We start from the raw sequence: 23,835 nt of genomic DNA on the forward strand, positions 1-23,835 counted from the left end.
GAAATCTAGTTTAAAAGGATCATGTTGTCCCATAAGAAAGTGCTAGTATATTTATTGTGAAAGAAGCAATGTTCAAATGCTTGCTAATACAAGACTAGTTTGGTTAAGGATCACAAGGACTTTATCAGTAAAAGCACAAATAACCTTGACAATAAAGAAAATAGGGTACAAAGAATGAAAGGCTAGGCATCAATGACAAAATTTGGATATGTGTCTGTGGTGATAGATGTTAAGAGACATACTTGGGCCAGTAAATCCGAGGGGTGCTTCATCACCCGATAACTTGAGTTAACTAACTCGGGATTATCGATTGAAAACCCACAATCAAGAGTAGCTCTATAACAGAACATTTAGCAACCCAAAGAGGTGCTGGACACCACTATCCAAACAAAATTTCAATGTTATATGCCTGTGATTGAATGTGTTAAGGAGAGAGGCTTGAGTTAGTAAATCTTTAAGAGTGTCTCAACACTTGACAACTTGAACCAACTGGTTTGGGATTGTTGATTGAAAGCTTATGCTAAAGAGCCGCCTTAAGACAAGATTTCAAGCTCATTTGAAATGAAAAAAGGGGAATATATAAAAAAAAAAAAGAAGAGAAGCATCAAGGAAAGAATGGTTCAAGGGTCATGTGTTAAAGTATGAAAGAAGTCTAGTGAAGTTAACCAATTTAGTAGTGAAGCAAGCATTTTAATTGAAAAAGTTGAATAGTTGTGTTCAATTACAATAAATTAATGACCACACAAGTGAGGATGACATGCTCAATGAAAAATTACTCTCTGGAAGAACATTCAAGTCTTACATCTTAGATTCTTGTGACAAAGTTTCTATATTTTGCTTGAGGACAAGCAACACTTTAAGTTTGGTGTTGTGATGCAATTGCATATTTGTTATATTAGCTAGTTAGTTTAGTTGGTTTTAGCTTAAATCTCACTCATTTTCTCTAAATAACAAGTCTTTTTATGAGTTCTATCTTCATGCATGAGAATACCAAGGAACATGTGATTCTAGCCAAATTCATGCAAATGATTTAAGGAATGCATATATGAATGAGTATGAATGAATCTCATGAAATTTATTGCATGAAATGGTAAGACTTTGAAGCTATTTCCCTTGTTGATGATAGGTGATGAAACAAGAAAGCATGGAAGCAAGAATGATGCAAGCTGGGAAAGAAGAAGTTGGCGTTGCCAACTTGGAGATAGTGTGCGTTTTTATGGACAACGCCAGGATGCCTTGGAAGCAAAGTTGGCGTTGCCAACTTGAGGAATGTGGTGCGTTGTTGAAGGCAACGCCAGGCAGCCCTGGAGAAGCAAATCTGGGCATTGCCAACTCTAGAAGGGCGTTGCCAACGCCACACACAAGCAAGCTTGGCCCTGGAGGAAGAGAGCTGGCGTTGCCAACTCTAGAAGGGCGTTGCCAACGCCACACAAGCAATTTTGGCACCAAGTTTTGGAGCTCAACCACGTTGCCAACGCCACTATTATTGGCGTGTTTCAAGGCAACGCCAGGAAGCAAATATGGCACCAAGTTTGGAGCTCAACCACGTTGCCAACGCCACTATCATTGGCGTGTTTCAAGGCAACGCTAGAAAGCAACAAATGGAGCCTTGAAGAGGAGCTCGAGGGCGTTGCCAACGCCAGGAACCATAGGCGTGTCCCTAGGCAACGCCACACAAGCAAACTTGGCCCAGGAAAATGAGATGCACGTTGCCAACTCCAAGTTATGAAGGGGTGTTCCTTGGCAACGTAGCAAGCAATTTTGGCACCAAAAGGAGAGCTCGAGCATGTTGTTGAGCTAGGAAGCATTGGCGTGTTTGGCAACAACGCCAGGAAAGGTTACTTGGCTAGGCACCAAGTCTTGGGTGCCAACCAAGTTGCTAACGCCAATCAAGGCACCATTCACGTTGCTAACGCCAGGGAGAGGCACCATTCACGTTGCTAACGCCAGGGAGAGGCACCACTCATGTTGCCAACGCCCATCAGCCGCACCAACCACGTTGCCAACACCCATGAGTTGCACCATGCACGTTGCCAACGCCCATTAGCCTTGCTATGCACGTTGCCAACGCCAGGAAGCAAACATGGAGCCTTGAGAAAGGCTCGAGCACGTTGCCAACGTGCTGAAGAGAAGGAGTGTTCATCAACAACGCCAGGAAATGGTGATGCACGTTGCTAACTTGGAATATATGGGGCGTTGTCCACAACAACTCCAACAAGGCAGCCTGACCATGTCCACTTCAATGGAAGATATCTTGAGCTACAGAGATCCAAATTGAGTGCTTCCAGTTGCGTTGGAAAGCTAACATTCAGAGCTTTCCAACCATATATGATAGTCTATGGTGGAGCACAAAATTGAAGCCAAACCAGAGTCATCTTTAGGCCCTAAAAACAAGAACATGAAGTGAAATTCAAGGGGGCTAGAGATGAGCCCTGGAGGGGGGGCACGAGCACGTTGCCAACGTGCCAGAAAGGGGGCCTGTTTTGCAACAACGCCAGCCCCAAGTCCCTGCCTTGGAAGGTGAAGCACGGGCACGTTGCCAACTTGGAGAAGAAGGTGCGTTTTTGGCAACAACTTGGCAGCTTGACCTTACCTTCTTTGAGGAAGCATAACTTGAGCTAGGAAAGTCCAAATGAGGTGATTCCAGTGGCATTGAAAAATAGACATCAAGAGCTTTCCAATGATGTATAATAGTCCATATTGAGGCAGAAGGTTGACACTCAAATTCTGGGTTACATTTAGCATGAAAGTAGAGCCAAGAAGAGGAAAAGCAAGTTGTTAGCAACAACTTGGGCTAGCAACGCCCAAGTCTAATACTTCACTTCCAGGAAAATGTCATGCACGTTGCCAACGTGCATTAAGCCTGGAGTTGTTGCCAATAACGCCCCTCAATGGGCCAGAATGATTGCCAACTTGCTCTGCTTCCCCTATTCCTCACAAAGGCCAGCAACTTCTTCAATTAAACCAAGAATTCAACAATGAGAAAGCCCACATTGCTAGCCCAAATTGAAGATCTCTGAAGAAGTTTTAGGAGTAGTATAAATAGAAGAGATTGGTGTACTTGTAGGGGGATTTTTTTACACTTTTTGACACTTAGAACTTTTTCATACTTTTAGCACTTTATTTTGAGAACTCTTTAGTACTTCCGGGAGGATACCCGGAGAGCACTTTTTCTTCTTGGAACTTCTCTTCTTCATTTTATTAATCTTTAAGCATTTCATTATTCTTCTTCATCTTTCTTTGCAATTTAGTTTAATTTTCATTTATGTCAATTGTTGTTGAATTTGGAGCAATGACTCACTAAACCCCACTTTCATTAGGGGGAGGAGCTCTGTTTGTTGGAATGAATTGGTGAACCCATCTTCTCCTTCCCAATTCTAGTGGTTGATCTAAAGAGGGAACTCTTGCTCTTCAAAGATTCAACCACCATCGAGAGAGGGGTTAATCTATATGAATTATGTGGTGAATTTGAGGAATGAGCCACATAATTCAGTTTAGAGTTCATCCTTTCATGATTTCCTTAATCAACATACCTTGGTTAGTATGTGAGATGTAACTCTCCTTGGTTGAGATTAAGGGAATTGTGTGGCTGGATTAAAATTGAGCTTCACCTCTTCTCATGAACAATTAGATCACGAGAGTGGCAATTGGTTATGTTGAGAGAGATTGAATCACCAATAGATTGGGATTCAATCACCCACTTGCCATGGATCTATACCCATGATTGAGAAGGATTTGACTAACATCAATTCATGAAAACTTGCATCTCTGATCCCTAATGATCCTCTCTATCATTAATTCTCATTTCTTTTGTTCTTAGTGTTTAAAAACCCATTACCCAATTCCCTCTACATTCTTGCAATTTATTATTCTTGTCATTTACATTCTGTTTCTTTATCTCTTACTCTCTTGCTCTTTAGAATTCAGCACTTTATTTTATTGCAATTTACTTTTGATGTCATTTAAGTTTCTTGCAATTTAAGTTTCCGATATTTACTTTCACTTTATTTTTATCTTCTAGTTCTTTACATTCTGTATCATTTATATTCTTGCAATTATGTTCAAAAATCAAAATGCTCATGAAATCAAACCTATGTTTGCTTGACTAAATCTACCATTTAACTAAAGTTGCTTAATCTACCAATCTCCGTGGGATCGACCTCACTCTTGTGAGTCTTATTACTTGATACGACCCGGTATACTTGCCGGTTATACGTGAAATCTTCATTTTTACGTATCATGCTCAAAGACCATCCTCTCAACATAGCTTCGAACCACCACACTCACAAGCTCTTTTTCACCATTCACCGCCGTATAATCCTTACCTGCCCCAATTCCAATCCAATTACTCCCAAGAACCACCACTTCCCTATGCACCATTTCCATATCCATCGAGCGAAGAATCACAGGCTCGCTTTGAAGAATCAGTAGATCAATTTCATGCAACCCTTCATCAACTGGAGCAAGCAATAAATCAATTATCTTCCAGACGTTCAGACACTCAAGGAACTCCCAAAGCTTCATGTGGAGAATCTAATGAAGAACGTGGCATGAAGGAGACACCAGAAACTCCAGCGGACAGTATAGAGCATGTCTTCGTACTGAAACAAGTAGAGGAAGCTGTCATTATAGAAGAAGAAGAGTTGGTTGAAGATTTAGGAGATGCTGAATGATGAGCGGATAATTTATACGCTTTTTGGCATTGTTTTTAGTATATTTTTAGTATGTTTTAGTTAGTTTTTATTATATTTTTATTAGTTTTTAGTTAAAATTCACTTTTCTGGACTTTACTATGAGTTTGTGTGTTTTTTTGTGATTTCAGGTATTTTCTGGCTGAAATTGAGGGACCTGAGCAAAAATCTGATTCAGAGGCTGAAAAGGACTGCAGATGCTGTTGGATTCTGACCTCCCTTCATTAAAAGTGGAGTTTCTGGAGCTACCGAATCCCAATTGGCACGCTCTCAATTGCGTTGGAAAGTATACATCCTGGGCTTTCTAAAAATGTATAATAGTCCATACTTTGCTTGAGATTTGATGGCCCAAACAGGCGTTCCAAGTCAGCTCAAGAATTCTGGCGTAAAACGCCGGAATTGGCACAAGAATGGGAGTTAAACGCCCAAACTAGCACAAAAGCTTGCGTTTAACTCCAAGAAAAGTCTCTACACATGAAAGCTTCAATGCTCAGCCTAAGCACACACCAAGTGGGCCCGGAAGTGGATTTTTATGTCATTTACTCATCTTTGTAAACCCTAAGCTACTAGTTCTCTACAAATAGGACCTTTTACTATTGTATTTTCATCTTTTGATCACTTTAGATCTCTAGATCATCTTTGGACGTCTAGTTCTTAGATTATGGGGGCTGGCCTCTCGGCCATGCCTACACCTTGTTCTTATGTATTTTTAACGGAGGAGTTTCTACACACCATAGATTAAGGTGTGGAGCTCTGTTGTACCTTGAGTATTAATGCAATTACTATTGTTCTTCTATTCAATTCAGCCTATTCTTGTTGGAAGATATCACTTGTTCCTCAACTTGATGAATGTGATGATCCATGACATTCATCATCATTCTCACCTATGAATGTGTGCCTGACAACCACCTCCGTTCTACCTTAGATTGAGTGGATATCTCTTGAATTTATTAACCGGAATCTTCGTGGTATAAGCTAGAATTGATGGTGGCATTCAAGAGAATCCGGAAGGTCTAAACCTTGTCTGTGGTATTCTGAGTAGGATTCAAGGATTGAATGACTGCGACGAGCTTCAAACTCGCGATTGTGGGGCGTTAGTGACAGACGCAAAAGAATCACTGGATTCTATTCCGACATGATCGAGAACTGACAGCTGAATAGCCATGCTGTGACAGAGCGCGTTGAACATTTTCTCTGAGAGGACGGGACTGTAGCCATTGACAACGGTAATGCCCAACATACAGCTTGCCATGGAAAGGAGTAAGATGGATTAGATGAAGACAGTAGGAAAGTAGAGAGACGGAAGGGACAAAGCATCTCCATACGCTTATCTGAAATTCTCACCAATGAATTACATAAGTATCTCTATCCTTATTCTATGCTTTATTCGTAAATCATGCATAACCATTTGAATCTGCCTGACTGAGATTTACAGGATGACCATAGCTTGCTTCATACCAACAATCTCCGTGGGATCGACCCTTACTCACGTAAGGTTTATTACTTGGACGACCCAGTGCACTTGCTGGTTAGTTGTGCGAAGTTGTGATAAAGAGTTGAGATTGCAATTGAGCGTACCATGTTGATGGCACCATTGATGATCACAATTTCGTGCACCAAGTTTTTGGCGCCATTGCCAGGGATTGTTTGAGTTTGGACAACTGACGGTTCATCTTGTTGCTTAGATTAGGTATTTTTCTTCAGAATTTTTAAGAATGAATTCTAGAGTTTCAAGGTGATGTTCTTATCATCACCAAAGCTGATTGATTTTCATCGATTTAGCTCTTGAATGTAATGTCCTGCTGAAGCTTGGCTAGCCATGTCTAATTTCTTTAGACTGAAACTTTAGACTAACATTGCATGATTCCTGGAATTCTTATTAAAAATTTTGAATTTCTTTATTTTCTTTTTCCACATAATTTTCAAAAAATCCAAAAAAAATTATAAAATCTTAAAAATCAAAATATTTTATGTTTCTTGTTTGAGTCTAGTATCTCATTTTAAGTTTGGTGTCAATTGCATGTTTCTGTTCTTCTTGCATTTTTCGAATTCATTCATGTGTCTTCATTGATCTTCAAGTTGTTCTTGATGATTTCCTTGCTCTGATCTTTAAATTCTCTTGTCTTAAGTGTTTTGTTGTTTCTCATATGCATTCTCAATTTGTTAGTGTCAGTAGTGTACAAACTTCTAAGTTTGGTGTCTTGCATGCATTGTTTATTTTATCTTAGTTTCATTTTGATTATTCCTCATTATTAAAAATCCAAAAAAAATTTTAATTTGTGTCTTTTCAAGTCAATAATACAGAGAATTGAAGATTTAGAACATTCAGCAGAGGAATTACACAGAAAAAGCTGGGCGTTCAAAACGCCTAGTGAAGAAGGAAAATTGGCGTTTAAACGCCAGCCAGGATACCTGGCTGGGCGTTTAACGCCTAAAAGGGTAGCATTTTGGGCGTTAAACGCCAAAATGGATACCATTCTGGGCGTTTAACGCCAGGATGGCACAAAAGGGAAGATTTTGTTTTTAATGCAATTTTTTTTCAAGTTTTCAAAATTTTTCAAAATCAAATCTTTTTCAAATCATATCTTTTCAATCATATCTTTTCAAAATCAATTTCTTTCCATTTTTGAAAATACTTGCTAACAATTAATGATTTGATTCAACATTTCAAGTATGTTACCTTTTCTGTTGAGAAAGGTTTAATGTTTGAATCATATCTTTTCTTGTTAGCCAAGTCATTGATTTTAAAAATCAAATCTTTTTAAATTGTTTTTCAAATCATATCTTTTCAATCATATCTTTTTAAAACCATAACTTTTCAATCATCTCTTTTTAATCACATCTTCTTCAAAATAATTTTCAAATCATATCTTTTTTATTTCTAATTTCAAAATCTTTTTCAAAAATCACTTTATTTCTTTCCCAATCATATTTTTTGAAAATCATTCTTCAATTTTTCAAAATGTTTTTAAAATCTTTTTAATTTATTTTCGAAAATTTCTTCCCCTCTTCTCACATCCTTCTATCTATGGACTAACACTTGTCCTCAATGCACAATTCGAACTCTAACTTTCTAAGTTCGAAATTCTTCTACCTCTTCCTTCTTTTTTTCTTTTCCTCTGACACCTCAAGGAATCTCTATACTGTGACATAGAGGATTCCATATTTTCTTGTTCTCTTCTCTTTCATATGAGCAGGAACAAAGACAAAGGCATTCTTGTTGAGGTTGACCCTGAACCTGAAAGGACCTTGAAGCGAAAGCTAATAGAAGCTAAAGCACTACTCTCTGTAGAGGACCTAACAGAAATCTTCAAATAAGAAGAAGACATGGCAGCCAAAAATAACAACAATGCCAACAATGCAAGGAAGGTGCTGGGTGACTTTACTGCACCTACTCCCGACTTCTATGGGAGAAGCATCTCTATCCTTGCCATTGGAGCAAACAACTTTGAGCTTAAGCCTCAATTAGTTTCTCTAATGCAACAAAATTGCAAGTTTCATGGACTTCTATTGGAAGATCCTCATCAATTTTTAGCTGAGTTCTTGCAAATCTGTGACACTGTCAAGACTAATGGGGTTGACCCTGAGGTCTACAGACTTATGCTATTCCCTTTTGCTGTAAGAGACAGAGCTCGGATATGGTTGGACTCACAACCTAAAGAAAGACTGAACTCTTGGGAAAAGCTAGTCAATGCCTTCTTGGCAAAGTTCTTTCCACCTCAAAAATTGAGTAAGCTTAGAGTGGAAGTCCAAACCTTCAGACAGAAGGAAGGCGAATCCCTCTATGAAGCTTGGGAAAGATACAAACAATTGATCAAAAAGTGTCCCTCTGACATGCTTTCTGAATGGAGCATCATAGGTATCTTCTATGATGGTCTGTCTGAACTGTCCAAGATATCATTGGACAGCTCTGCTAGAGGATCTCTTCATCTGAAGAAGACGCCTGCAGAAGCTCAAGAACTCATTGAAATGGTTGCAAATAACCAATTCATGTACACTTCTGAAAGGAATCCTGTGAACAATGGGACGAATCAGAAGAAAGGAGTTCTTGAGATTGATACTCTGAACGCCATACTGGCTCAGAACAAAATATTGACTCAGCAAGTCAATATGATTTCTCAAAGTCTGTCTAGAATGCAAGATGCACCAGGCAGTACTAAGGACGCTTCATCTGAAGATGAAGCTTATGATCCTGAGAACCCTTCAATGAAAGAGGTGAATTACATGGGAGAACCCTATGGAAACACCTATAATCCTTCATGGAGAAATAATCCAAATCTCTCATGGAAGGATCAACAGAGACCTCAACAAGGTTTCAACAACAATAATGGTGGAAGAAACAGGTTTAGCAATGGCAAGCCTTTTCCATCATCTTCTCAGCAACAGACAGAAAATTCTAAGCAGAGCCACTCTGACTTAGCAACGATGGTCTCTAATCTAATTTAAACCACTCAAAGTTTCATGACTGAAACAAGGTCCTCCATTAGAAACTTGGAGGCACAAGTGGGTCAGCTGAGTAAGAAAGTTACTGAACTCCCTCCTAGTACTCTTCCAGGCAATACAGAAGAGAATCCAAAAGGAGAGTGCAAGGCCATCAACATGGCCAAACTTGGAGAGGAGAAAGAGGCAGTGAGCGCCACTAAGGAAGACCTCAATGGATGTCCACTGGCCTCCAATGAGTTCCCTAATGGGAAACCATGGGAATCTGAGGCTCACACTGAGACCATAGAGATTCCATTGGATTTACTTCTGCCATTCATGAGCTCTGATGAGTATTCTTCCTCTGAAGAGGACGAAGATGTCACTGAAGAGCAAGTTGCTAAATACCTTGGAGCAATCATGAAGCTAAATGACAAGTTATTTGGTAATGAGACTTGGGAAGATGAACCCCCTTTGCTCACCAAAGAACTGGATGACTTGACTAGGCAGAGATTACGTCAAAAGAGACAGGACCCTGGGAAGTTCTCAATACCTTGTATTATAGGCACCATGACCTTTGAGAAGGCTCGGTGTGACCTAGGGTCAAGCATAAACCTCATGCCTCTCTCTGTAATGGAGAAGCTAGGGATCTTTGAGTACAAGCTGCAAGAATCTCACTAGAGATGGCAGACAATTCAAGAAAACAAGCTTATGGACTTGTAGAGGATGTTATGGTAAAGATTAAAAACCATTACATCCCTGCTGATTTCATAGTCCTAGAGACTGGGAAGTGCATGGATGAATCCATCATCCTTGGCAGACCCTTCCTAGCCACAACAAAGGCTGTGATTGATGTTAACAGAGGAGAATTGATCATTCAAGTGAATGAAGAATCCCTTGTGTTTAAGGCTCAAGGATATCCCTCTGTAACCATGGAGAGGAAGCATGAAGAGCTTCTCTCAAAACAGAGTCAAACAGAGCCCCCACAGTCAAACTCTAAGTTTGGTGTTGGGAGGCCACAACCAAATTCTAAGTTTGATGTTGAACCCCCACATTCAAACTCTAAGTTTGGTGTTGGGAGGTTCCAACATTGCTCTGAGTATCTGTGAGGCTCCATGAGAGCCCACTGTCAAGCTACTGACATTAAAGAAGCGCTTGTTGGGAGGCAACCCAATGTTTTATTTATCTATTTTCCTTTGTTATTTTATGTTTTTTTTATAGGTTGATGATCATGGGAAGTCACAAAATCAATTGAAAAAAGAAAAAACAGAATGAAAAATAGAAAGAAAAATAGCACACCCTGGAGGAAAACTTGTTGGTGTTTAAACGCCAGTAAGGGCAGCAAATGGGCGTTTAACGCCCAGTCTAGCACCATTCTGGGCGTTTAACGCCATAAAGGGGCACCAGACTGGCGTTAAATGCCAGGAAGGGGCAAGAAGCTGGCGTTAAACGCCAGAAATGGGCACCAGCCCGGCGTTTAACGCCAGAATTGGCAGAAGGAGCATTTTTGCTCGCCACTTGGTGCAGGGATGAATTTTCCTTGACACCTCAAGATCTGTGGACCCCACAGGATCCCCACCTACCCCACCACTCTCTCTCTTCTTCACCCATTCACCAATCACCTCAACACCTCTTCCCCAAAACCCCTCACCTATCAAATCCAACTATTCTCTTCACCACTCACATCCATCCTTTATAAAACCCCACCTACCTCACCATTCAAATTCAAACCACTTTCCTTCCCAAACACACCCATAATGGCTGAACGATACAACCCCTCTCCACTCCTATATAAAACCATCTTCACTCCTTCATTTTCACACAACCTAAATACTACTTCTTCCCCTTGGCCGAACCACAAAGCCACCTCCATCTCCTCTATTTTCTTCTTCTTCTACTCCCTTCTTTCTTCTTTTGCTCGAGGACGAGCAAACCTTTTAAGTTTGGTGTGGTAAAAGCATTGCTTTTTGTTTTTTCATAACCATTTATGGCATCTAAGGCCGGAGAAACCTCTAGAAAGAGGAAAGGGAAGGCAAAAGCTTCCACCTCCGAGTCATGGGAGATGGAGAGATTCATCTCAAGGGTGCATCAAGACCACTTCTATGAAGTTGTGGCCATGAAGAAGGTGATCCCCGAGGTCCCTTTCAAACTAAAAAAGAGTGAATATCCGGAGATCCGACATGAGATCCGAAGAAGAGGTTAGGAAGTTCTTACCAACCCCATTCAACAAGTCGGGATCTTAATGGTTCAAGAATTCTATGCCAATGCATGGATCACCAAGAACCATGATCAAAGTGTGAACCCGGACCCAAAGAATTGGCTTACAATGATTCGGGGGAAATGCTTAGATTCTAGTTCGGAAAATGTAAGGTTGGCATTCAACTTGCCTATGATGCAAGGAGATGAACACCCTTACACTAGAAGGGTCAACTTTGATCAAAGGTTGGACCAAGTCCTCATAGACATTTGTGAAGAGGGCGCTCAATGGAAGAGAGATTCAAGAGGGAAGCCGGTTCAACTGAGAAGGCATGACCTCAAGCCCGTGGCTAGAGGATGGTTGGAGTTTATCCAATGCTCAATCATTCCCACTAGCAACTGGTTCAAAGTTACTATAGACCGGGCTATCATGATTCATAGCATCATGATTGGAGAGGAAGTAGAAGTTCATGAGGTTATATCCCAAGAACTTTATAAGGTGGCAGACAAGTCCTCTACCTTGGCAAGGTTAGCCTTCCCTCATCTCATTTGTCACCTCTATTATTCAGTCGGAATTGACATAGAGGGAAACATCCTCATTGATGAGGACAAGCCCGTCACTAAGAAAAGGATGGAGCAAACAAGAGATCCCACTCATCATGAAATCCCTGAGATGCCTCAAGGGATGCACTTTCCTCCACAAAACTATTGGGATCAAATCAACACCTCCCTAGGAGAGTTGAGTTCCAACATGGGACAACTAAGGGTGGAGCACCAAGAACATTCCATCCTCCTCCATGAAATTAGAGAAGATCAAAGAACCATGAGAGAGGAGCAACAAAGGCAAGGAAGAGACATTGAGGAGCTCAAGCACTCCATAAGATCTTCAAGAGGAAGAACAAGCCGCCATCACTAAGGTGGACCCGTTCTTTAATCTCCTTGTTCTTTATTTTTCTGTTTTTAGAATTTTTTTATGCTTATGTTTATCTATGTTTGTGTATTATTACATGATCATTAGTGTCTTAGTGTCTATGCCTTAAAGTTATGAATGTCCTATGAATCCACCACCTTTCTTAAATGAAAAATGTTCTTAATTGAAAAGGAGAATAATTGCATGAATTTCAAATTTTATAACAGATTAATTATTTTGATGTGGTGGCAATACTTTGACTTCTGAATGTATACTTGAACAGTTCATATGTCTTTTGAATTTGTTGTTCATGAATGTTGGCTCTTGAAAGAGTGATGAAAAAGGAGACATGTTACTGAGGATCTGAAAAATCATAAAAATGATTCTTGAAGCAAGAAAATACAGTGAAAAAAAAAGAGAAAAGAAAGAGAAAAAAAAGAAAAAGAAAAATAAAGTCATGATCCAAGGCAAAAAGAGTGTGCTTAAGAACCCTGAGTCACAATCTAAAAAGGTTCACATAGTTATGTGTCTGTGGCATGTATGTATCCGGTGGTAATACTGGAAGACAGAGTGCTTTGGGCCACGGCCAAGACTCATAAAGTAGCTGTGTTCAAGAATCATCATACTTAACTAGGTGAATCAATAACACTATCTGGATTCTGAGTTCCTATATAAGCCAATCATTCTGAATTTCAAAGGATAGAGTGAGATGCCAAAACTGTTCAGAGGCAAAAAGATAAAAGCCCCGCTCATCTAATTAATACTGATCTTCATAGATGTTTTTGGAATTCATTGCATATTCTCTTCTTTTTATCTTATTTGATTTTCAGTTGCTTGGGGACAAGCAACAATTTAAGTTTGGTGTTGTGATGAGTGGATAATTTATACACTTTTTGGCATTGTTTTTAGTATGTTTTTAGTATGTTTTAGTTCGTTTTTATTATATTTTTATTAGTTTTTAGTTAAAATTCACTTTTCTAGACTCTACTATGAGTTTGTGTGTTTTTCTGTGATTTCAGGTATTTTCTGGTTGAAATTGAGGGACCTGAGCAAAAATCTGATTTAGAGGCTGAAAAGGACTGCAGATGATGTTGGATTCTGACCTCCCTGCACTCGAAGTAGATTTTCCGGAGCTACAGAAGCCCAATTGGTGCGAACTCAATTGCGTTGGAAAGTATACATCATGGGCTTTCCAGAAATGTATAATAGTACATACTTTGCTCGAGATTTGATGGCCCAAACAGGTGTTTCCAGTCAGCTCAAGAATTCTAGCGTAAAACGCCGGAACTGGCACAAGAATGGGAGTTAAACGCCCAAACTAGCACAAAAGCTGGCGTTTAACTCCAAGAAAAGTCTCTACACATGAAAGCTTCAATGCTCAGCCCAAGCACACACCAAGTGGGCCTGAAAGTGGATTTTTATGTCATTTACTCATCTTTGTAAACCCTAAGCTACTAGTTCTCTACAAATAGGACCTTTTACTATTGTATTTTCATCTTTTGATCACTTTAGATCTCTAGATCATCTTTGGACATCTAGTTCTTAGATTATGGGGGCTGGCCTCTCGGCCATGCCTAGACTTTGTTCTTATGTATTTTCAACGGTGGAGTTTCTACACACCATAGATTAAGGTGTGGAGCTCTGCTGTACCTCGAGTATTAATGCAATTACTATTGTTCTTCTATTCAATTCAGCCTATTCTTATTCTAAGATATCACTTGTTCCTCAACTTGATGAATGTGATGATCCGTGACACTCATCATCATTCTCACCTATGAACGTGTGCCTGACAACCACCTCCGTTCTACCATAGATTGAGTGGATATCTCTTGGATTTCTTAACCGGAATCTTCGTGGTATAAGCTAGAATTGATGGTGGCATTCAAGAGAATCCAGAAGGTCTAAACCTTGTCTATGGTATTCTGAGTAGGATTCGAGGATTGAATGACTGTGACGAGCTTCAAACTCGCGATTTTGGGGCATTAGTGACAGACGCAAAAGAATCACTGGATTCTATTCCGACATGATCGAGAACCGATAGCTAAATAGCCGTGCGGTGACAGAGCGCGTTGAACATTTTCACTGAGAGGACGGGATTGTAGCCATTGATGATCACAATTTCGTGCACCACTGAACCTCCACGGGAATCCAGAGTTGTGGAGAATTCCGTCAAGGGCGTTACAATTGATACTAAGGAGGATAGTGCACAACCCCCAAAGTAGGTATCATATAAGGAACTGGACAAAATAACCCAAGAGGCAAGTTTTCTTGATGATGATAATCACACGTCAAGTTCTCTTAGTAATGAACTTGCATCCGCAAGTGAATTCTTTGAGACAGAAGAATCTTCCCCGAGTGAATACGAAGATGATGCTGAGGTAGATTTTTCTCAACCTCCAACTTATGACTTGAATGATGATGAAGAAGAAATCGAGGACCTTGATCAAGACATGGTTGAAATTGAAGAAGTTTGTAAAGAGGTGGAGGAATTCACAAAAGACCACAAGAGAGTAGAGGTTGCAAAACCGCTGGACACACCTATCCCAAGGCCATTACTATCCAATACAAACTTCAAGTGGGTATAATCCTTAGTTTATCTTTACTTTTCCACTTGAATATGGTTTACTTGAAACAGATGGCCAGCTTATAGCTCTTTGTGGCTATAAAAGTAAAAGGGAAATGACTCGCACTCAGAGCTGGTATGCAAGATTCAATGAAGTTTCGCACTTCAATTTGACGTGTAAGGATTGGTGTCAAGCTCAATTGAAAGGATCTCGGAAGCTGTTTGGTCACTACAGTGAGAATTCAGATTACTCACCACCTGGCTAGAAAAATGTAGATCAAGACAAACACGGGTGCAAAAGTAAAGTATGGGATCCTGGAATCTATTCTAACATTCAACACCCCGAGAGCCTTGAAGCCTGTTTGAAATCACCTAAGGGCTTTACGTACCTTGTTTGGGACCCCGAAGGCTGCTGGCATTCCAAACATTGGTGGAGATTTCTAGATGAATTTAAGCACAAGCCATTATAACAGAAAGCTCATCAAACGTCTAACTTAAGGACTTTAACTAAAAGTGCTAGGTGGGAGACAACCCACCATGGTATGATCGTTCATTTTTCAGTTTAGTCTGTTTTTAAATTTTGATTGAACCTGGAATTTTTGCATGACATTCATTGCATTTTGCATTCTGCATACTGCATAAAAAAATCACCCCACAAGAGCGCGTAGGCCACGCGTGGGCGTGGAATGAAAATCGGCGTAAAGATCCAACGCCCAGAAAGTTGGGTTGGAATCGTGCGGCTGGTGTGCATTTAGCACAAAATAGCCCACGCGTTCGCGTCCCTGACGCGAACGCGTCAATTGTACAACACTCATCCCACGCGAAAGATTAAGGGTGTGGAGCTCTGCTGTACCTCGAGTTTTAATGCAATTACTACTATTTTCTATTCGATTCAGCTTATTCTTGTTCTAAGATATTCGTTGCACTTCAACATGATGAATGTGATGATCTGTGACACTTATCATCATTCTCACCTATGAATGCGTGACTGACCTGACAACCACTTCCATTCTACCTTAGAACGGGCGTGTATCTCTTGGATTCCTTAATCAGGATATTCGTGGTATAAACTAGAATTATTGGTGGCCATTCTTGAGAATTCAGAAAGTCTAAACCTTGTCTGTGGTATTCCAAATAGGATTCAAGGATTGAATGATTGTGATGAACTTCAAACTTGCGATTGTTGGGCATAGTGACAGACGCAAAAGAATCAATGGATTCTATTCCGACATGATCGAGAACCGACAGATGATTAGCCATGCTTTAATAAGAGCATTGGACCATTTTCACTGAGAGGATGGGAAGTAGCCATTGACAATGGTGATGCCCTACATACAGCTTGCCATGGAAAGGAGTAAGAAGGATTGGATGAAAGCAGCAGGAAAGCAGAGATTCAGAAGGAGCACAACATCTCCATACACTTATCCGAAATTCCTACCAATGATTTACATAAGTATCTCTATCTTATTCTATGTTTTATTTATTATTAATTTCGAAACCTTTATAACCATTTGAATTCGCCTAACTGAGATTTACAAGATGACCCTAGCTTGCTTCATACCAACAATCTCCATGGGATCGACCCTTACTCACGTAAGGTTTATTACTTGGATGACCCAGTGCACTTGCTGATTAGTTGTGCAAAGTTATGACAAAGTGTGATTCACGTTTGAGAGCGCTACCAAGTTTTTGGCGCCATTGTTGATAATCACAATTTCGTGGACAAAGTTTTTGGCACCGTTGCCCGGGATTGTTCGAGTTTGGACAACTGACGATTCATCTTGTTGCTCAGATTAGGTAATTTTCTTTTCAAAAAGTTTTCAAAAAATTTTCAAAAAATTTTCTTTGTTTTTGTTTTTCAAAAAATTATTTAATTTAAAAAAACAAAAAAATTAATAAAATCATAAAAACCAAAAATATTTTGTGTTTCTTATTTGAGTCTAGTTTCAATTTTTAAGTTTGGTGTCAATTGCATGTCTTTAAAAATTTGTGCATTTTTCGAAAACTCATGCATGGTGTTCTTCATGATCTTCAAGTTGTTCTTGGTAAGTCTTCTTGTTTGATCTTGATATTTTCTTGTTTGTGTTTTTTGTTGTTTCTCATATGCATTTTTACATTCATAGTGTCTAAGCATTAAGGATTTCTATGTTTGGTGTCTTGCATGTTTTTCTTTTCTTGAAAGTTTTCAAAAATAAATCTTGATGTTCATCTTGATCTTCAAAGTGTTCTTGGTGTTCATCTTGACATTCATAGTGTTCTTGCATGCATCATGTGTTTTGATTCATAATTTTCATGTTATGAGTCATTTTTGTGTTTTTCACTCTCATCATTATAAATTCAAAAATAAAAAAATATCTTTTCCTTATTTTACTCGTAATTTCCGAAAATTTGAGTTGACTTACTCAAAAATTTTTTAAAACCTAGCTATTTCTTATAAGTCATGTCAAATTTTCAATCTTAAAAATCTTATCTTTTCAAAATGTTTTTCAAAAATAAAATCTTTTTCATTTTTTATTATTTTTTAAAATTTATAAATTTATTTTCAAAATCTTTTTCTTATCTTTATTTCAAAATTTTGAAAACTTTACTAACAATTAATGTGATTGATTCAAAAATTTGAAGTTTGTTACTTTCTTGTTAAGAAAGGTTCAATCTTTAAATTCTAGAGTCATATCTTTTATTTTCTTGTTAGTCAAGTAATCAATTTTAATTTTAAAAATCAAATATTTTCCAAAATATCTTTTTCAATCATATCTTTTCAAAATATCTTTTTCAAATCATATCTTTTTCAAAAATTTGATTTCAAAATATCTTTTCTAACTTCTTATCTTTTCAAAATTGATTTTCAAATCTTTTTCAACTAACTAATTGATTTTTTGTTTATCTCTTATCTTTTTCAAAACCACCTAACTAGTTTTCTCTTTCTAATTTTCAAAAATCACTAACCCTTTTTCAAAATTTATTTTTGAATTTCTCCCTCTCTCATCTTTTTCTGTTTATTTATTCATTTACTAACACTTCTTTTCATCTTAAAATTCGAACCCCTTCTTCCTCTCTGAGTTCAAATTTTCCTCTTCTCCTTCTTCTATTATTTTCTTCTTCTACTAACATAAAAGAATCTTTTTATTGTGGTAAAGAGGATCCCTATTATTATTTTCTGTTCCCTTTTTTTTCATATGAGCAGGAGCAAGGACAAGAATATTCTTATTGAAGCAGATCATGAACCTGAAAGGACTCTGAAGAGGAAACTAAGAGAAGCTAAATTACAACAATCCAGAGACAACCTTACAGAAATTTTCGAAAAGGAAGAGGAGATGGCAGCCGAAAATAATAATGAAAGGAGGATGCTTGGTGATTATACTACACTTACTTCCAAATTTGATGGAAGAAGCATCTCAATCCATGCTGTTCAAGTAAATAATTTTGAGCTGAAACCTCAACTAGTTGCTCTAATGCAACAGAACTGCAAGTTTCATGGACTTCCATCAGAAGATCACTATCAGTTTTTAACTGAGTTCTTGCCGATCTGTGAGACTGTTAAGACTAATGGAGTAGATCCTGAAGTCTACAGGCTTATGCTTTTCCCTTTTGCTATAAGAGACAGAGCTAGAACATGGTTGGACTCACAACCTAAAGATAGCCTGGACTCTTGGGATAAGCTAGTCACAGACTTCTTGGCTGAGTTCTTTCCTCCTCAAAAGCTGAGCAAGCTTAGAGTGGATGTTCAGACCTTCAAACAAAAAGATGGTGAATCCCTCTATGAAGCTTGGGAAAGATACAAGCAGATGACCAAAAGGTGTCCTTCTGACATGCTTTCGGAGTGGACCATTTTGGATATATTCTATTATAGTCTATCTGAGTTCTCTAAGATGTCACTGGACCATTCTGCAGGTGGATCCATTCACCTAAAGAAAAAGCCTGCAGAAGCTCAAGAACTCATTGACATGGTTGCAAGTAACCAGTTCATGTACACTTCTTAGAGGAATTCTGTGAGTAATGGGACACCTCAGAGGAAGGGAGTTCTTGAAATTGATGCTCTGAATGCCATATTGGCTCAGAAAAAAATGTTGACTCATCATGTCAACATGATTTCTCAAAGTCTGAATGGATGGCAAAATCCATCCAACAATAATAAAGAGGCATCTTCTGAAGAAGAAGCTTATGATCCTGAGAACCCTACAATGGCAGAGGTAAATTGCATGGGTGAACCCTATGGGAACACCTATAATTCCTCATGGAAAAATCATCCGAATTTCTCATGGAAGGATCAACAAAATCCTCAACAAGGCTTTAATAATGGTGGAAGAAATAGGCTCAGCAATAGCAAGCCTTTTCCATCATCTTCTCAGCAACAGACAGAGAATTCTGAGCATAACTCCTTTAGCTTAGCAAATATAGTCTCTGATCTGTCTAAGGCCACTTTAAGTTTCATGAGTGAAACAAGGACCTCCATTAGAAATTTGGAGGCACAAGTGGGCCAGCTGAGTAAGAAAATCACTGAAACTCCTCCTAGCACTCTCCCAAGCAATACTGAAGAGAATCCAAAAAGAGAGTGCAAGGCCATTGACATAATTAAAATGGCCAAACCTAGAGAGGAAGGGGAGGACGTGAATACCAATGAGGAAGACCTCATGGGATGTCTTCCAGACAAGAAGGAGTTCCCTATTGAGGAACTAAAGGAATCTGAGGCTCATATAGAGACCATAGAGATTCCATTAAACCTCCCTCTGCCATTCATGAGCTCTGAAAACTATTCTTCCTCTGAAGAGGATGGAGATGTAACTGAAGAGCAAGTTGCTCAATATCTAGGAGCTATCATGAAGCTGAATGCCAAGTTGTTTGGTAATGAGACTTGGGGATATGCACCTCCCTTGCTCATTAGTGAACTAGATACATGGGTTCAGCAAACTCTACCTCAAAAGAAACAAGATCCTGGTAAATTCTTAATACCCTGTACCATGGGCACCATGACCTAAAAGGCTCTGTATGATCTGGGGTCAGGTATAAATCTTATGCCACTCTCTGTAATGGAGAAACTGGGAATCTTTGAGGTACAACCTGCCACTTTCTCATTAGAGATTGCAGACAAGTCAATAAGAAAAGCTTATGGATTGGTAGAGGACGTGTTAGTAAAGGTTAAAGGCCTTTACATCCCTGCTGATTTCATAATCCTAGACACTAGGAGGGAGAAGGATGAATGTATCATCCTTGGAAGACCCTTCCTAGCCACAGCAGGAGCTGTGATTGATGTTAACAGAGGAGAATTAGTCCTTCAACTGAATGAGGACTACCTTGTGTTTAAGGCCCTAGGGTATCCCTCTGTGAACATGAAAAAGAGGCACGAAAAGCTTCTCTCAATACAGAGTCAAACAAAGCCCCCACAATCAAACTCTAAGTTTGGTGTTGGGAGGCCCTCATCATGCTCTAAACATCTGTGAGGCTCCATAAGAGCCCATTGTCAAGCTATTAACATTAAAGAAGCGCTTATTGGGAGGCAACCCAATTTTTATTTATCTATATTTTTATTGTTCTTTTATATTTTATTAGGTTCATGATCATGTGGAGTCACAAAACAAATACTAAAATTAAAAACAGAATAAAAAACAGCAAAGAAAATAGCACACCCTGGAGGAAGAGCTTACTGGCGTTTAAACGCCATTAAGGAACATCTGGCTGGCGTTCAACGTCAGATCAGAGCATGAATCTGGCGTTGAACGCCAGAAACAATCAACAGTCTGGCGTTTAAATGCCAGAATTGCACCCTGAGGAAAGCTGGCATTTAATGCCAGCAATAAGCATCAGGCTGGCGTTAAACGCCAGAAACATGCTACATTTGGGCGTTTAATGCCAGAAACAAGCTTCAGTCTGGCGTTAAACGCCAGGATTGCAGGCAGAGGGCATTTTACATGCCTAATTGGTGTAGGGATGATAAATCCTTGACACCTCAGGATTTGTGGATACCACAGGATCACCTCAGGATCTGTGGACCCCACAAGATCCCCACCTACCTCAACTTACCTTCTCTCTTCTTCACACAACCCAATAACACTCTTCACCAATCACATCCATCCTTTCTTCCCCATAAACCCCACCTACCTTCAAATTCAAAATCTCTTTCCCACCCATACCCACCCTCAATGGCCGAACCAAACCACTCTCCCTCTACTATATAAACCCATCCATCCTTCTCCATTCTCACATAACACAACCCTATCTTCTCCCCCTTGGCCGAATAAACATCTCTCCCCTCTCCTCTATATTTTTTTCTTCTTCTTCTATTATTTCTTGTTTTGCTCGAGGGCGAGCAACATTCTAAGTTTGGTGTGGTAAAAGCATAGCTTTTTTGTTTTTTCATAATCATCTATGGCACCTAAGGCCGGAGAAACCTCTAGAAAGAGGAATGGAAAGACAAAAGCTTCCACCTCCAAGTCATGGGAGAAGGAGAGATTCATCTCAAAGGTCCATCAAGACCACTTCTATGAAGTTGTGGCCAAAAATAAGGTGATCCCTGAGGTCCCTTTCAAGCTCAAAAAGAATGAGTATCCGGAGATCCGACATGAGATCCAAAGAAGAGGTTGCGAAGTTCTGACCAACCCCATTCAACAAGTCAGAATGTTAATGGTTCAAGAGTTCTATGCCAATGCATGGATCACTAGGAACCATGATCAAAGTATGAACTCGAATCAAAAAAAATATCTTACAATGGCTCGGGGAAAATGCTTAGATTTCAGTCCGGAAAATGTAAGGTTGGCATTTAACTTGCCTATGATGCAAGAAGATGCACGCCCCTACACTAGAAGGGTCAACTCTGATCAAAGGTTGGACCAAGTCCTTATGGACATATGTGTGGAAGGAGCTCAATGGAAAAGAGACTCAAAAGGCAAGCCGGTTCAATTGAGAAGACTGTACCTTAAGCCTGTGGCTAGAGGATGGTTGGAGTTCATCCAACGCTCCATCTTCCCCACTAACAACCGATCCGAAGTTACTGTGGATCGGGCCATCATGACCCATAGCATCATGATTGGAGAGGAAGTAGAAGTTCATGAAGTCATTGATGACAAGTCATCATATACCCATTTTTCAAGCTAATTTCACTTGTTTTATTAGTCTTTATGCACTTTCTTGCATCCTAAGTAAGTGATTTGGAGTGAAAATGCATAACTTCTTTAAATCAAACAACCACCATGAAATTAATGTTAACTCATGAGTTTTGAGATAATTTTAATTGAATTTTAATTAATTTATAAGCCTTGTGAATTTAGTGATACTTGGAGTGGTTGTTTTGGTTTATTGTAGGTGAAGAAAAGAATAAAAGAGAAAAGCGTGGCCTAAGAAAGTGTAGCCAAAGGAGAAAAAGGCGTGGCTTATGAAGGAGGGAAGCAAGCATTGCCCTCCACAAGGGCACACTGCCCTCTAGGAGGGCAACATAAGGGAACAAAGCATGAAAGGCAACTCTGCCCTGCCCACTACAAGGGCAGAGCACAAATTTGTGCCTTGGAATCAAGAAGAACAAAATGTTGCCCTGCCCTCCTCAAGGGCAGTATCGGGCTCACCAAGGGAAGAAAATCAAAGGAAAATGCCTACAATGCTTGCCACAAGAGTTGAACACGGGACCATGAGGAAGCAAGGAATTAAGCCTCACTTTGGTACCAAGAAAGCCAAGGAAAATGGGTAGCGTGTGTAGCATCCAAGTTTCGAATGCGGGACTTCATGTTGGAAACACTGCCCTGCCCTCCGCGAGGGCAGGGCAGTATTTTGTTGTGGCACGGCCAGCACACAAATCTGGCGCACCAAAGCAACATTCGGCAGCACCAAAAGAGCACCAAGGCACCAATCTGGCGCACCAAATTTTTCTACCCTGCCCTCCGCGAGGGCAGGGCAGCATCCTGCGCACCAAGCCGCACCATGCCCGCACCACGCACGCACCACACATCGATTTTCTGCCCTGCCCTCCACAAGGGCAGGGCAGCCTCCTGGAAGCTATTATTTTTGGGCTAAAATTGGACTAAAAATCCAATAAAATTCATTTCTTCACCAAATCAAAAGCCCATCCAAATCCCAAGATCCAAGAATAGAAAGTGTATAAATAGGAGCTAGTTTGATGTAATTAGGACTTTTTGCTTGACTTTTGAATTTTGCACTTTCTTTGAGCTTTGAATTTTTGCAACTTTTCTTGAGAGACTGAACCGAGATTTCAGAGAATTGGGGAGGAGAATTGATCTCTCTTCTTCCTCGTTCTTGCTTGGGCATTTTTAATTTCCTTGTTTTGAGTTTTGGGTGTGAAGAATTGAGGAAATTCTGTCTCAATCTCCATTCAAAATCTCTTTAAACATTTTTCTGCATAATTGAGTTCAATTTACATTCCCTTTACTGCTTCTTCTTCAATTTCTTGTCAATCTCTTTGAGAACTTGGATCTAGGAAGGCAATTGAGATCTAGGCTCTGCTACCTAGTCTCTGGAGTCCTGAGATCCCAATTTCCTTTTGGTTCTTCTATGAACCTTTGCTGCACTTAATTTCTTTACTGTTTGAGTTCTAATTGCTTCTAATTCAATTTCTGCTCTATTAACTGTGGCAATTCAATTTCTCTTTGTTTAGATTCTGCAATCCCAGTCCTCAAATCCTTTTTATATTCAAGCAATTTACATTTCTTGCCATTTCAGTTATTGCAATTTACATTTCTTGCACTTTAAGTTTCAGTCATTTAATTTCTTGTCCTTTAAGATTCAGTCTATTTTACTTTCCTGTCCTTTAATTTACTGCAATTCTTCCCTCTCCCTTTACATTCCAAGAAATTTAGCTTCTGTTAAATACAACCCACTCAACCAAAACTTAATTCGCTTGACTAAATCAACTACTAAACTAAAATTGCTCAATCCTTCAATCCCTGTGGGATCGACCTCACTCATGTGAGTTATTATTACTTGATGCGACCCGGTACACTTGCCGGTGAGTTTTGTGTTGGATCGTTTTCCACACATCAAGTTTTTGGCGCCGTTGCCGGTGATTGAAACAGATTGACAATGATTAAGTGAAGTGGAGATCTAGATCAAGCACT

General features: G+C 39.5%; 1 non-coding gene across 1 annotated transcript; it reads right to left on the reverse strand.

The window, feature by feature from the left end:
- Nucleotides 1-18,486: 18,486 nt before the first annotated feature.
- On the reverse strand, nucleotides 18,487-18,594 carry LOC112799531 (small nucleolar RNA R71). The gene has a single exon (XR_003201106.1). It is a non-coding gene; the product is annotated as a small nucleolar RNA R71 (small nucleolar RNA).
- Nucleotides 18,595-23,835: the final 5,241 nt, after the last annotated feature.

Source organism: Arachis hypogaea, chromosome 4 (genome assembly GCF_003086295.3).
Source record: "Arachis hypogaea cultivar Tifrunner chromosome 4, arahy.Tifrunner.gnm2.J5K5, whole genome shotgun sequence".
NCBI lineage: Eukaryota > Viridiplantae > Streptophyta > Magnoliopsida > Fabales > Fabaceae > Arachis > Arachis hypogaea.